This window comes from Manis javanica, chromosome 1 (genome assembly GCF_040802235.1).
Source record: "Manis javanica isolate MJ-LG chromosome 1, MJ_LKY, whole genome shotgun sequence".
Lineage (NCBI taxonomy): Eukaryota > Metazoa > Chordata > Mammalia > Pholidota > Manidae > Manis > Manis javanica.
This window is the reverse complement of record NC_133156.1, coordinates 4,547,165-4,558,261: the sequence shown is the minus strand read 5'-3', so window position 1 is coordinate 4,558,261 and position 11,097 is coordinate 4,547,165. Positions and strand designations below refer to the sequence as shown.

Genomic DNA, 11,097 nt, shown 5'->3' with positions numbered 1-11,097 from the left:
CCGCCCCCCAGAAATGCCTTTTGAAAAGTGATTTTATCTTTCAATCTGCGTTCGTCTTTAAAATAGCCTAGTGTATAGTTTCTGTGCCTAGTGTACAATTTCAGCTTGTTTCATCTTGCAGTTTTTTCAGTGCTTGCCAAGAACTCACAGATGAGAGGATGTTTTATACTTTATGTAGAAGTTGTGTTTCACTCGCAGACATTAACCACCAGATGTCAAGAAGTGGCAGATGTATGGGAGAAAACAACCAGCATAAATCACATTTTAAGGTGCTTAGATGAGAGCAAAGTTAGTACCTCCATGGACCACCTCAAATCTCTTTCAGAATTAGATGGTGTTTTAAATTTCATGTCATAAATAAACAGGATATTTGTGCACTGTTATACTAACATCATCAAAGCAAACCACTTTTTTCCTTTCTGAGTGTGCCTGAATTTGAACCAGAAATAAAAATGGTTTTAAAGAAACACAGAAATTTTATCAATGAAAGTGAATTTAAACTGGGAGTTTGTTTTTTTTTTAAACCCTAAATGAAAGCCATCATCACCCATTTTAGCTGCTTAAGAGCTCCAGTGACACTGGGACAAAAATTTCCTGTATAAAGGATCCTCTTTACTTTGTTAGATGATATTTCACACATGGGTTTACTTGAACTGCTATAAAGTTACAGCAGTAATCATCCTGTAACGAGATATCTGGTTGGGGGAAAACAGTGGTGGGAACTCTGATAATAAAATATGAGGAGGAGCACTGTGTGGGTTTGGGAAACCCCACACATGTGTATGACAAGTATCAGTTCTTAAGATGTGCCAGAAGGAGATCGGAACTACACGGCTGGTGAAGTAGGGATGTGTCTCATGGGTGATCAGCCCTAACATGCTAAATTAATGTTCAGCAAACGTAGAGGCATTCGTCTCTGTACAAGCTGAACTGGCACTTAGAAGATACACCTAACTAGAAGATACCTCTAGACTTCACAAAGAACTTTGGAGGAAATTAAGTACTTTGTTTATCATGCTTAGGTACAGCAAGTGATTTTGTTCTGCTCTTGTGGGAGAAATATTTTCCTCACAGAAATGCCATATACCATTTATTAGAACCAAAAGAAAAATCATAATCTATAGATGCAGCAGTATTCCAACAAATCTTGGCAATAGGTGAAAACCATAGGAGTAAAGAAAAATATATTGACATCAGTAAATATAAAAGCAACAGATTTACTGATCAATAAAATCTGACCCCTTCTTTGTCATACTATAAATGCAAATTTGAGTTTTTCTGTACAGAGAATGCTGTGCCTGAAAAGCCAGTCATAGTATAAAATATGTGTGAATAGATTTTGATGTAGCACTGTGCACAAAGTAAATGTATCAGTCAGAACTGGGAAAAAGGAAGTGGCAAGACAGTAAATTTTGAATTTGTCACAGATAGGCAATGTGCACATAAAATATAAAAACTGGTAGAAAGCTTCAAACACATAGTAAATTTGAGAAAATTCCAATATCATGCATGCATGCAACAACATGAAATATTTCCCTGACTGTGGTAAATGACAGGAAGCAAGGGAAGACATTATGAACTCTGATAGATAACTGTCTTGAACTTGTTATCATAATTATGATGTTTCTCTTGGTTTTAAGTCATAGCCTTTTTTTGGCAAATATATACCTAAAATGTTATCAAAATAATCCAAAATCTATTTGTTACCAGTTGTGTGGCTTCAAGCTTGTTATTTTTTCTTTAATAAACTAACACCTTCTCTGGATGTCAGGCTGCACTATAAGGAGTAGAATATCCCTGCTTTCCTTCTGTCCACCATTGTCATGCCTTCCGGGCCTTGCCTGTTCAAGGAATAGGAACTCGTGGAATAGAGAAACACTTGGTGTATTTACAGGAGGTCAGGGGATGTGTGTCATGGCCAAAAAATTCAGTGTATTTGGATAACTGTAGTAATGGCTGATATATTGGTGTGTTTCATTAATCATTAAATTGTCTCTTAAGTGAAAATCACCCACTGTTGAACATCCAACTCTCATTAAACCCAATTTTTAAATCCAGTCGCTGAAGATGACATTAACTCAATGCGATCAGTTGATTGGCTGGCCAGAGGAAAAGAGGCCCTTGCTTGTCCGTTATGTTAGCGCAGTATTGTACCTCAGAGCAAACGCCCTGGCAGAAGGGACTGCAGAGAGGCACGACCAGTAACACAGAGAGAAGGGGTGGCCTGGGCTGACAAGGAGCTGCGGTCCAGGAGGTGATAGTGTACTAACGTGCTTGCCAGTGATAGGGCCCGACAGCGTTCATTAGACAGATGGCCTTGCCTAGGTGAGTCATGTCCTGAGAGGCAGCTAGGCTAAACCCCTCAGGAATTCACTTAGCTGTTAGCCTCAGGCCACCTTTATGATAAGAGGGCAAATGAGTATGATGCCAACTGATACCAGGGCGTTTCCAAAGCAGTAATAACCAAAAAATGTATTTTGGGACCACAAGTGTGTCTACACTTCCTCAGCCCACAATCTACTACAGTTTATGCCTGCATCTCAGTCAGTAGCTACAAAATGAGCACGGTGAGCAAGCAGAGCCCAAACTGAATGATGAACGATACTCATACTCCCAAGAATTAGTTATATTGAGATGACATATTCTGTGGAGTCTACTCTGTCTCATAAAACAAGGAAATGTGCATTTTAGAAATTTTCCCATTAAAAATGAGTTACAAAATTTCAAAGGTTTAAAGATAGCAGAATAAACTTGTCCATCCAGTAATTCTCATTTGCTAAGATCTGGATTATGGAATGCTTTAAATAAAATACTGTGTAGATTGCGTTGGGGTTTATGTAAATAGTGTCTCCTTTTTAAAAGTCATTTATCCTCTTGCGCCTGTTCACCTCCTCTGCATACACCAAGTGCTGCTTTTGATGCATGTAAGTTTTTAATTCAGCATAAACTTCCCTTATCTATTTTATTTTTAATTGCAAACTCTTTTTCTTGTTTAGTCTCTCTCCTCTTTTTCTCCCTTTCCCTGTGGAAGCTATGGTCACGGTAGAGACAAATTGTCTACCTGGTGAATATTCTTTATTATGAGTCGCAGTGTGCATATTATCTCTCTGAGAAAAAAAAAGAGTCTACTGCATTCTGTGTGGCTCTCTGCTGCCTTCTGTACACGAACCTGAGAATTTGAGCTTGAAGAGACCATACAAATTACCTGGCCTATTCAATTTTGTAGGTGAGGAAATTGTGGCCCTAAGATGTTAACTTTTTCTAAGATTGCACTGTTGTCATCTGGAGGCACTAGGAACATGATGTCATTTCTCCAGCTCTAGTCCCAGGTTTGTCTCTCCAAAAATTCCCAGGCTCCCACTTTTCTTGTTGATGATAATATGCACTGAAAGCTCTATTTGCTTGAGGAGACGGGAGTAAAGTGGGTAGTGGGAGGGGAGCTGGGTGAATATTGCTTGTCCATCTCCAGAACATTGTGAGGATACGTTAATCTTTGAGGTACAAGAGTTATATTTCCTCAAGGGGAAGAAACGTAAAGCATTAATAAAAATCAAATATGGTTTGCCTAACCACAATATGGTTAACATCCATATGTGAAATATGGAATGCAAGAGTTACAAGCATTCAGAAATAACCTCTTTTCTTCCCTTAGCCCTTATTAGATTGGCAAGCTACAGAATTTTAACATATTCTTCAATCTCCCCAAGACTATGACTATGAACATTTCCAGCAGTATTGTAAATATGTAAACAAAATGCTGTGGGGAAATGTTCTCTTTTTCAGAAAGTGCATACAAGATGTCTACCATGGAGCTTACTCCAAATCCAAAACAACAGATAGACACACACAGCTGTCCTTTTTCCTGGCCCATGACGCCATCACAGCTTCCTAGTGTACCAGAACTCAAGGGTAGCGCCTCAACTTCCCCAGGTTTCCTTCTGTGTTCCTCAGTGGCTCCCGGGAGCTCACCACCTCCTAGTGAGAATGCAACATTGCTGGGGAAGGCATCCGGGCAACTGGTGTAAAACTTTGGTACAAAGGCTATTCTGAAGTTCGCACAGAACAGCCTCATTCAGACACTCAAACACACCTGCTTAGGCAGCAGCCGCCCTTCAGTCCTCATGCAGTGCCGGGCAGGGCCGCTGCGGCCCACGCTGTGAGCAGGCAGGAGCTGCCTGGAGCTCCTTCTGCACCCTTGGCCTCTGTGGTGACCTGGCGCCCTCCAGTATTCCCACTACTAGAAAGCGGACTTTGAAGAGGTAGGGAAGTTGCTTAGCTTAATGAGATATTACAAGTAAAAATCAGTGGTTCAGCTCAAACCATGCTTATGGAAGAAATTCTGAATAGGAGCTTGGATACAGAAAGAAATTTGAGAATGATCTACATTCAGGCTGAAATATAAAGAAACTCGGGGGCTTATGGATGACCTGAGGTGGAAAAAAAACAAGAACAGTTGTCATGAGAAAGACAGCATTAGCTGTTTCCTAAAAGGCAGTTTGGCTGAGCTGAAAATCCATTAAATCAATCAGCTGTCACGTTCTGAGTTCAAAAGTGAGACTTTTATTTGCTTAATTGTCCTTGAACTCCATGCTTTTAAACTGGGAATCTCACTCATTTATTTAACACTTAAAAAATCGACTTCACTTCCAAAAGACCTAAATCTTTGCCTGTCCTCTTCATCCCATCTGCATGTACTTAAAATTTTCTTTCCTTTCCAGAAGCCTTAGAAAAGTGAAGGAGGGGGAAGACAAAGGCAGATTTAACAATTAGCATCTTAAGTAAAAAAATTGATAGCAGCTTTTATCCATCCAAACTTCTGCATCCACAGCTGAAACAGACTGAGTGCTTTCAGGTCCTCTGAACAGCTTTTGATGCCCTGTGAGAGAAGGATGCTGATGTGGCCAGCTCACTGACCTGGGTTGGGTGCTTAATGGGACTAGGGGAAGAGGTGACCCAGTCATCAATCGTTCCAGAAGCATTTGAATCTACTACTGTGGTGCTGGGACTCCTATCCCTGCCTGCCACCCGCTTCTGTGCTTCTCAGTCTGAATAAGCCTCCACCCCATTCTTCAACAGATACTTATTGAGCAACTATTATGTGCCAAGCATTATTCTAGGTCCCCACCTTCATGAATGTACATTCTAATTGGAAGAGAGAGAAATAGTAATATCTCATTATACCTCAGCATATTATTATTCCTTAATACAAATTTAAAAAAATGACGAGATGATGTGAAAGACAGAGAGTGGCTTTGCTGGGCATCAAAAGGGACAATCAGAGAAAGCCCCTAAGACCACTTAATATTGTGTCAGCGCCTTTCCTCTGAGATGCTCCAACTCAGAAACCAGGTCTTCATTCCTGTCAGAAGAAATGAAAAACGTTTTAGAAGAGTATTCAGATATACAATAGTATGCAAGTAGGTACACTTAGAATATAAACACCAAGAGAACATAAGAAAGCTAGAAAAGAAGAATCACTATTCTAAACAGTCTATGTGGTGAAGTTTTGCAAACGGCCTCCATTCCTTAAAAGATCCTTGATGCTGCCCCCTTTCACCCTAAGGAATGAGAGGTTTGCTGCAAATTTACCAGGGGAGGTTTGGTGTCTTTGCAAGATCTCCAGGAAATGCTGCTATCACCTTCTGCCCCTAAAGACATGGTGCCCCATGAAGAAATGAGATGAGGTGTAGTTTGAAGGCAGGTAAGTGGCTGCAGGGCCATCAGAGGTGTAGCAGGACCTTGTCGTAGTCTTGCATGGGCCAAATAGTCTGAGCATTCCCCTTAGTATTCCCAAAACTTGAGGAAAATACAGTTCCCAAGAGGAGAAAAGTTGTTTTCTTTGATTATTGAACCCTCATGATGGAAGTTTGGTTCTAATTTGTTCCAACTATGCTTTGTTTCCAGTCTTATACTTGACATCGATTTTTTTCTAACATTTTTTTCTTTTTGATCCTAAATAGCTCAGAAAGGGAAATATGGTACTAATCATGCAAGCTTGATACACCGACCCCAGGCTTCAAGGCATCTCCTTCCTCTAAATCTGGGGAGAGTCGGGGGCAGGAGGCTTCAGGAATATTCAGCAATAAGCACTCAAGCCCCCTGTCCACTCCCCTCAACACAGTGCACTCCACAGATCTGCACATGTCCTTTGTCACACAATTGTGACTGTCATCAGGACAGAGTCACTAAAAAGGAGGAGGTTCTCATGTTTAGTCCCATCATTTGTGTCAATACATCCTCTTGATTTTTTTCCCATCCTATTGATTTTTAACAGGAACAAATAAAAAGCAGAATAGGTAAAATAATACTTCCTTCTGGACCTTTCTTGCTAAGAAGTGGGATATGTGACAGAAGCAGATCAGTCATAGAGTAAGATTTCCCAGACAGAGGAGACATGAGACCCGGAGGTGAGAGGAAGCATGTCTGCGGAACTGCAGAAAGTGCTTTAGAGCCGTGGGCTGGACGGGGAATGGGGGAAGGGGGACGGGAAAGCCTAAGAAATACTCAGAGGCCAGATCACGAAAAACAAGGGCAAAAGCTCTGTTAGGGGCTTTGGTATTTATCCTAAGGGTGACAGGTAGATAAATTAAATGACTTCAAGTGGAAATATCATTTCACTCATGTCTGTGGTGAAGCTTTGAAAAAGTCATGGTTGGAGGCTGTCATAGAAATCCGGAGTCAGAGATGGTGAAGTTGCTTAAACTAAGGGTTTAGTGGTTCGTGACACTGGTTTATGCTACGAGGCTCCTTCACCTACCACCTAGGTGATCCCTGCAAAGTGCTTAACCTATGTACACCTCATTTTCCTGTCTGTAAAAGTGAGAATAGCTCTTGCGTTCACTGAAGCTTACCCAGTGGTATGAGGAATAAATAAGGAAACACATTGAAAGCACTTAGTAGAGAACCTGGTACATAACAAAGGTCCAGCAAATGTTCACAGATGTTATGTAATGGTCATAGAAATGGAGACAACTGAGGAGAGGCAAGAGATATTGAGAAGAATGAATGAATAGAACTAGTAACAGATTGCTAAAGTGGGACGAGGTAGAACCGGAAGCCAAGGTGAATGCTCTGGTGTCTAAGTGGGCAGTTGACTCAATGGCACTGTAGATTACGGTGGCTCAGAAAGAGAAAAACAGCTAAGGTGTTGGTATGTATGCATAGGAGGGTTAACGGAGGTGCTTGATTCTGTTTTTGATATGTTGAGTTTGAAGGTGATTCTGAGACTCCCAAGTGGAAAGACCCAATAAACATTGGTTGGACATATTTAGAAAGATCTGAGCTGGAGCTCGCGATTTGGGAGTCATTCGTTGAGTCCAAGAGGGTGAATGCAATCACCCAGGAACACACATAAAGTATATAAAGGAAGACCAAGGATAGAAGATATGTATGAAACGGACAGCACTTCCCTTCTCATGCCACTTATCACCCTTTGTTGTAATTGATTGTTTGATGTCTCTGCCACATAACTCCATTAGACTGCAGGCTCCTTCAGGGCCATGATCATGTCTAACTTGCTCACCATTGTATCTCCAAAGAGAATTGTCTATCTGGCACACAACCCCACTCGATAAACATCTTCACTTGAATTATTAAATTACAGGCATTCTTCAAAGCCAAAGAAATGATATTAAGTACAATATATAGCAGGAAGATGCCACCAAAGGCCCTTGAAATTCTGAACATAAAGACGATCAATACTACAGCAATATGCATATTGTATTACGGAGTTTATAATAATGAGGTATATGAGAAGTTGGTAAATTAAAGTTGAATGACCACTCTAAGATGGACTGTGAGGGAAGGATGAACAGAATGTGTTTATTGGATGATGATGATGATGACAATGCTATGCAAAAAATGAGACAGAATGACAGTGTCATTAAGAATAGGATAGTCATCTGTATCCTGTGATTCAAGTCCAGTCCCATCTGGTGGCAGATCTCTTTCTGATCCAGTAATTCTGAGGCAGTGCAGACTTACACAGTGGACATCCTAGGCCAATACTGAAATTGCTCTTTTTCATGCATTTGCGTGTTCATTCCACATATATTCATTGAGCTCCTTACTCTACGTCAGGACCCAGAGTGAATGAGACATCACGCTTCCTCTGCCTAAGAGGAACTAGTATACCACCTAAGTGCTATATAAAGAAATGTAAACAAACTAACAAGCTATAATACTGATTTTATAATCTGGATATAGGACACGGTCAAAATTCCTTTTCAAGGTCGACAGTGACCCCCATGTTGCCAGACTAGTCAATTCCAATTGACCAATCACTAACGTTTGGAACATTGATCACTCCCTATTTGTAATACTTTATTCCCTTGGCTCCCCAGTTTGATTACTACCTTATTGCCTGCTCCTCTTAATCTCCTTCAGTGCTTCTTCCTCACCTCCATGACCTCCAAACATTGGAGTGCCTCAAGACTTAGTGCTTGGACTTCTTCTCTATCTGTACTCATCTCCTTGGTGATCTCATCTGTCTTGGTTTTAAATACTGTCTGTATACTGAATTCCTTTAAATCTATATCTCAAGCCTGACATTTTCCCCTAATCTCCAGGTCATGTAACCAAATCTTGAATTGATATCTCTTGGCTGTCTGCTAGTCATCTCAAGTTTTACATGTCCAAAATCCAACTCCTGGCTGTCCATCCGAAACCAGCCCTTCTTGCCATCTTCCCATCTTAGTAATAGCACCTTGATCCTCCTAGTTGCTCAGGCGAAAATGCTTGGACTCATCTGTGACTCCTGTCTTTCTCCAACACCACACAGCCAATTCAGAAGATCTTTAGGTCTTAATGTCACATTATGTCCAGGATCTACTTTGTCCATGATACGGGCATCTCTTACTTGGACAACTGCAAGAATTCCTAACTGTTCTCCCTGCTTCTGCGCCTGCCTTTCTGTAGCCTTTTTTTAATACAGAAACCAAACGACATGTTAGGTCACTCTTCCAGCCAACCCTTGTTCTCCATCTCACTCAGAGAAAAAGCCGGAGTCCTTATAAAGCCGTCTTCTCTCTCAGACCTCAGATCCTCCCTTGCTTGCTCTTTTTTAGTCAAACCAGCTTCCCTGATGTTTCTCAAACACGCCATCCACTTGTTTGTTCCTTCAGCTTGGAACAGTTTCTCCCAGATAGCTGACCTTTACCTCCTTCAGATTTTCCTTCAGATGCCAAGTTCAGAGAGGCACAGTTGGTCCTGTGAACCAGTACCAGCAGAGGCCAGCTCCCCTCTTGGAGGCTGAGCAACTTTTCCTGGAGTCATCCGATTTGTTCCCTCTGTGATACTTAAGGACCTATCCTTTCAAATGCCTGAAAGATTATGATAGCAGTAAACAAAATCCATCTTGGGAATACCAGATTATGTCTTCCTCCTCAAATTGATGTCTTCCCAACAAAGCACAGACAGGGTGATGTGACTGGCCACACAGCCTTTTGGTCAGGGATGTGCAGGGTGGACCAGAGGGAAAGCAGGAGGAGGGGTTACCCAGTGAGCTTCACTTGTGTTCAGCTTGTGAAGAAAGAAGATCTGCCCATCCTGGGAATGTGCCTCATTAGTAAGACAATCTTTTACGTCAGAGGCTCATAAACTGTTCCATCAGAAGCCCTGCTGGGCAGCAGGCAGTCCCCAGTGAGAGCAGCAAATAGTCCCACAAATCTGAAGAGGGAAATCAGAACAGGGTTAGGTAGGCAGATTATCTAACCTTGTATTTATAGAATTTACAATTCCAGGCTAACAATTTTCCCTTTGAAAAGGATAGAAAGGGAACATTTGCTTATTGGGGAAGTATCTAAGATGATTTAAGGGCTAAATATATATTCCCAGCCCCAAGTAACCTGCCAGTATGAACCCAGAAATATGAGTAAAGTGTGAAGGCAATAAAAGCCTTTTTTAAAGTGCTTAAAATGTGCCAGGTACTGTGCAGACTATTCTATATAAATTATTTCATTGTACCTTTACAAAAAGCTCAAATTGGGTATTCTTCCCATGCAAACGGGGGGCTAAAGCTAAGGGAAATTAGGTAAATTGGCTCAGGTTGGTGGTAAATGACAGGGGCAGGTCTGTTCACCCCCAAAGCTTGTGCCTTCCACTATACCTGAAGATAGGTCAAAGGGATGTGGGCAATGTCTCCTACAGAGGAGGACAGTGAGGACAAGGCTGAGTTCCCTGCCGAACCCTTCTTTACCCTCCCAGACAGGCGTGCTCCGTTCTTCTCCAGGCACCCCTCCCTTGAAGCAGCCATGGACCACAGCCGCTAGAGGGCAGACACGCCTGAAAAGTGCCAGGCCAATGACGAACTTCATCCTGCCCATTTCCCCCTTGGTCTTCCTCAGACAGGGGCTCAGAGGCTTTCTGCATATGCAGAATAAACGGTCACACCATTTACATTTCCACAGCTTTTCACAATTTATAAATCCCTTCTAAATTCCCATTTCATTTCATCCTTGGTACACCCTCATTGAGTAGTGTGTTTTATTGTCTTCATTTTACATAAACACTTGGAGAGTTATGGGACAAATGTCTGATTTCACCATCAATACTTATCTAGATGGCAGAGACTTGCTAGAGCCCTGGAAGGTACTGATGCCTCAGGGCAGATCGGTGTGATGGGATAAACAGTCCAAAGCACAGAGTGTGGGCACTTACAGGGAGCAGCCCTGTCTTGTTCAGTCCTGAGTCCCTCATAAACAAGTGCTCAAGAAATATTAACGTAACTGATTTAAGAAAAGAGCCTCAAGAACCTATTGTGTCAAGTTCACCACCTTCAAAATTTTACACACCGGGCGACTTGGCATTACTATCCCATTTCAAAAGCAAGCTGGCTGAAGCCAAGAGAGACTCACATTAAGCCGTAAATTTTATCAGTGAACAAAGTGGGACTTGGATGTGTTTACTTTCAGAACCCTTTTCACTGTGCCTCATGATAATCACTAGATCCCGAACCCTCAAAAAGCCAAAGTCGGAAGAGCCACAACCTGACAATCCGATTCTAGGAGATTAAGTCCAGGCTCTGTCACTGACAGGCGGAGGTGTCTGTGGTGTGTCCTGCCCTCTCAGTGTAATCAGGGCTAGACAAGGCCGCTCACC

General features: G+C 41.8%; 1 protein-coding gene across 8 annotated transcripts in view; it reads right to left on the bottom strand.

Annotated features, from left to right (window-relative positions):
* Positions 1-4,501: 4,501 nt before the first annotated feature.
* Positions 4,502-11,097, bottom strand: part of LOC140845908 (transmembrane and coiled-coil domain-containing protein 5A-like) — a 161,778-nt gene continuing 155,182 nt past the window's right edge. For 6 of the 8 annotated variants that reach the window (XM_073221162.1, XM_073221205.1, XM_073221377.1 and 3 more), the window contains one exon: positions 5,371-9,666. The gene's annotated coding sequence lies outside the window, so the exon portion shown is untranslated. The other 2 variants (XR_012124868.1, XM_073221296.1) reach the window with 2 other exon arrangements.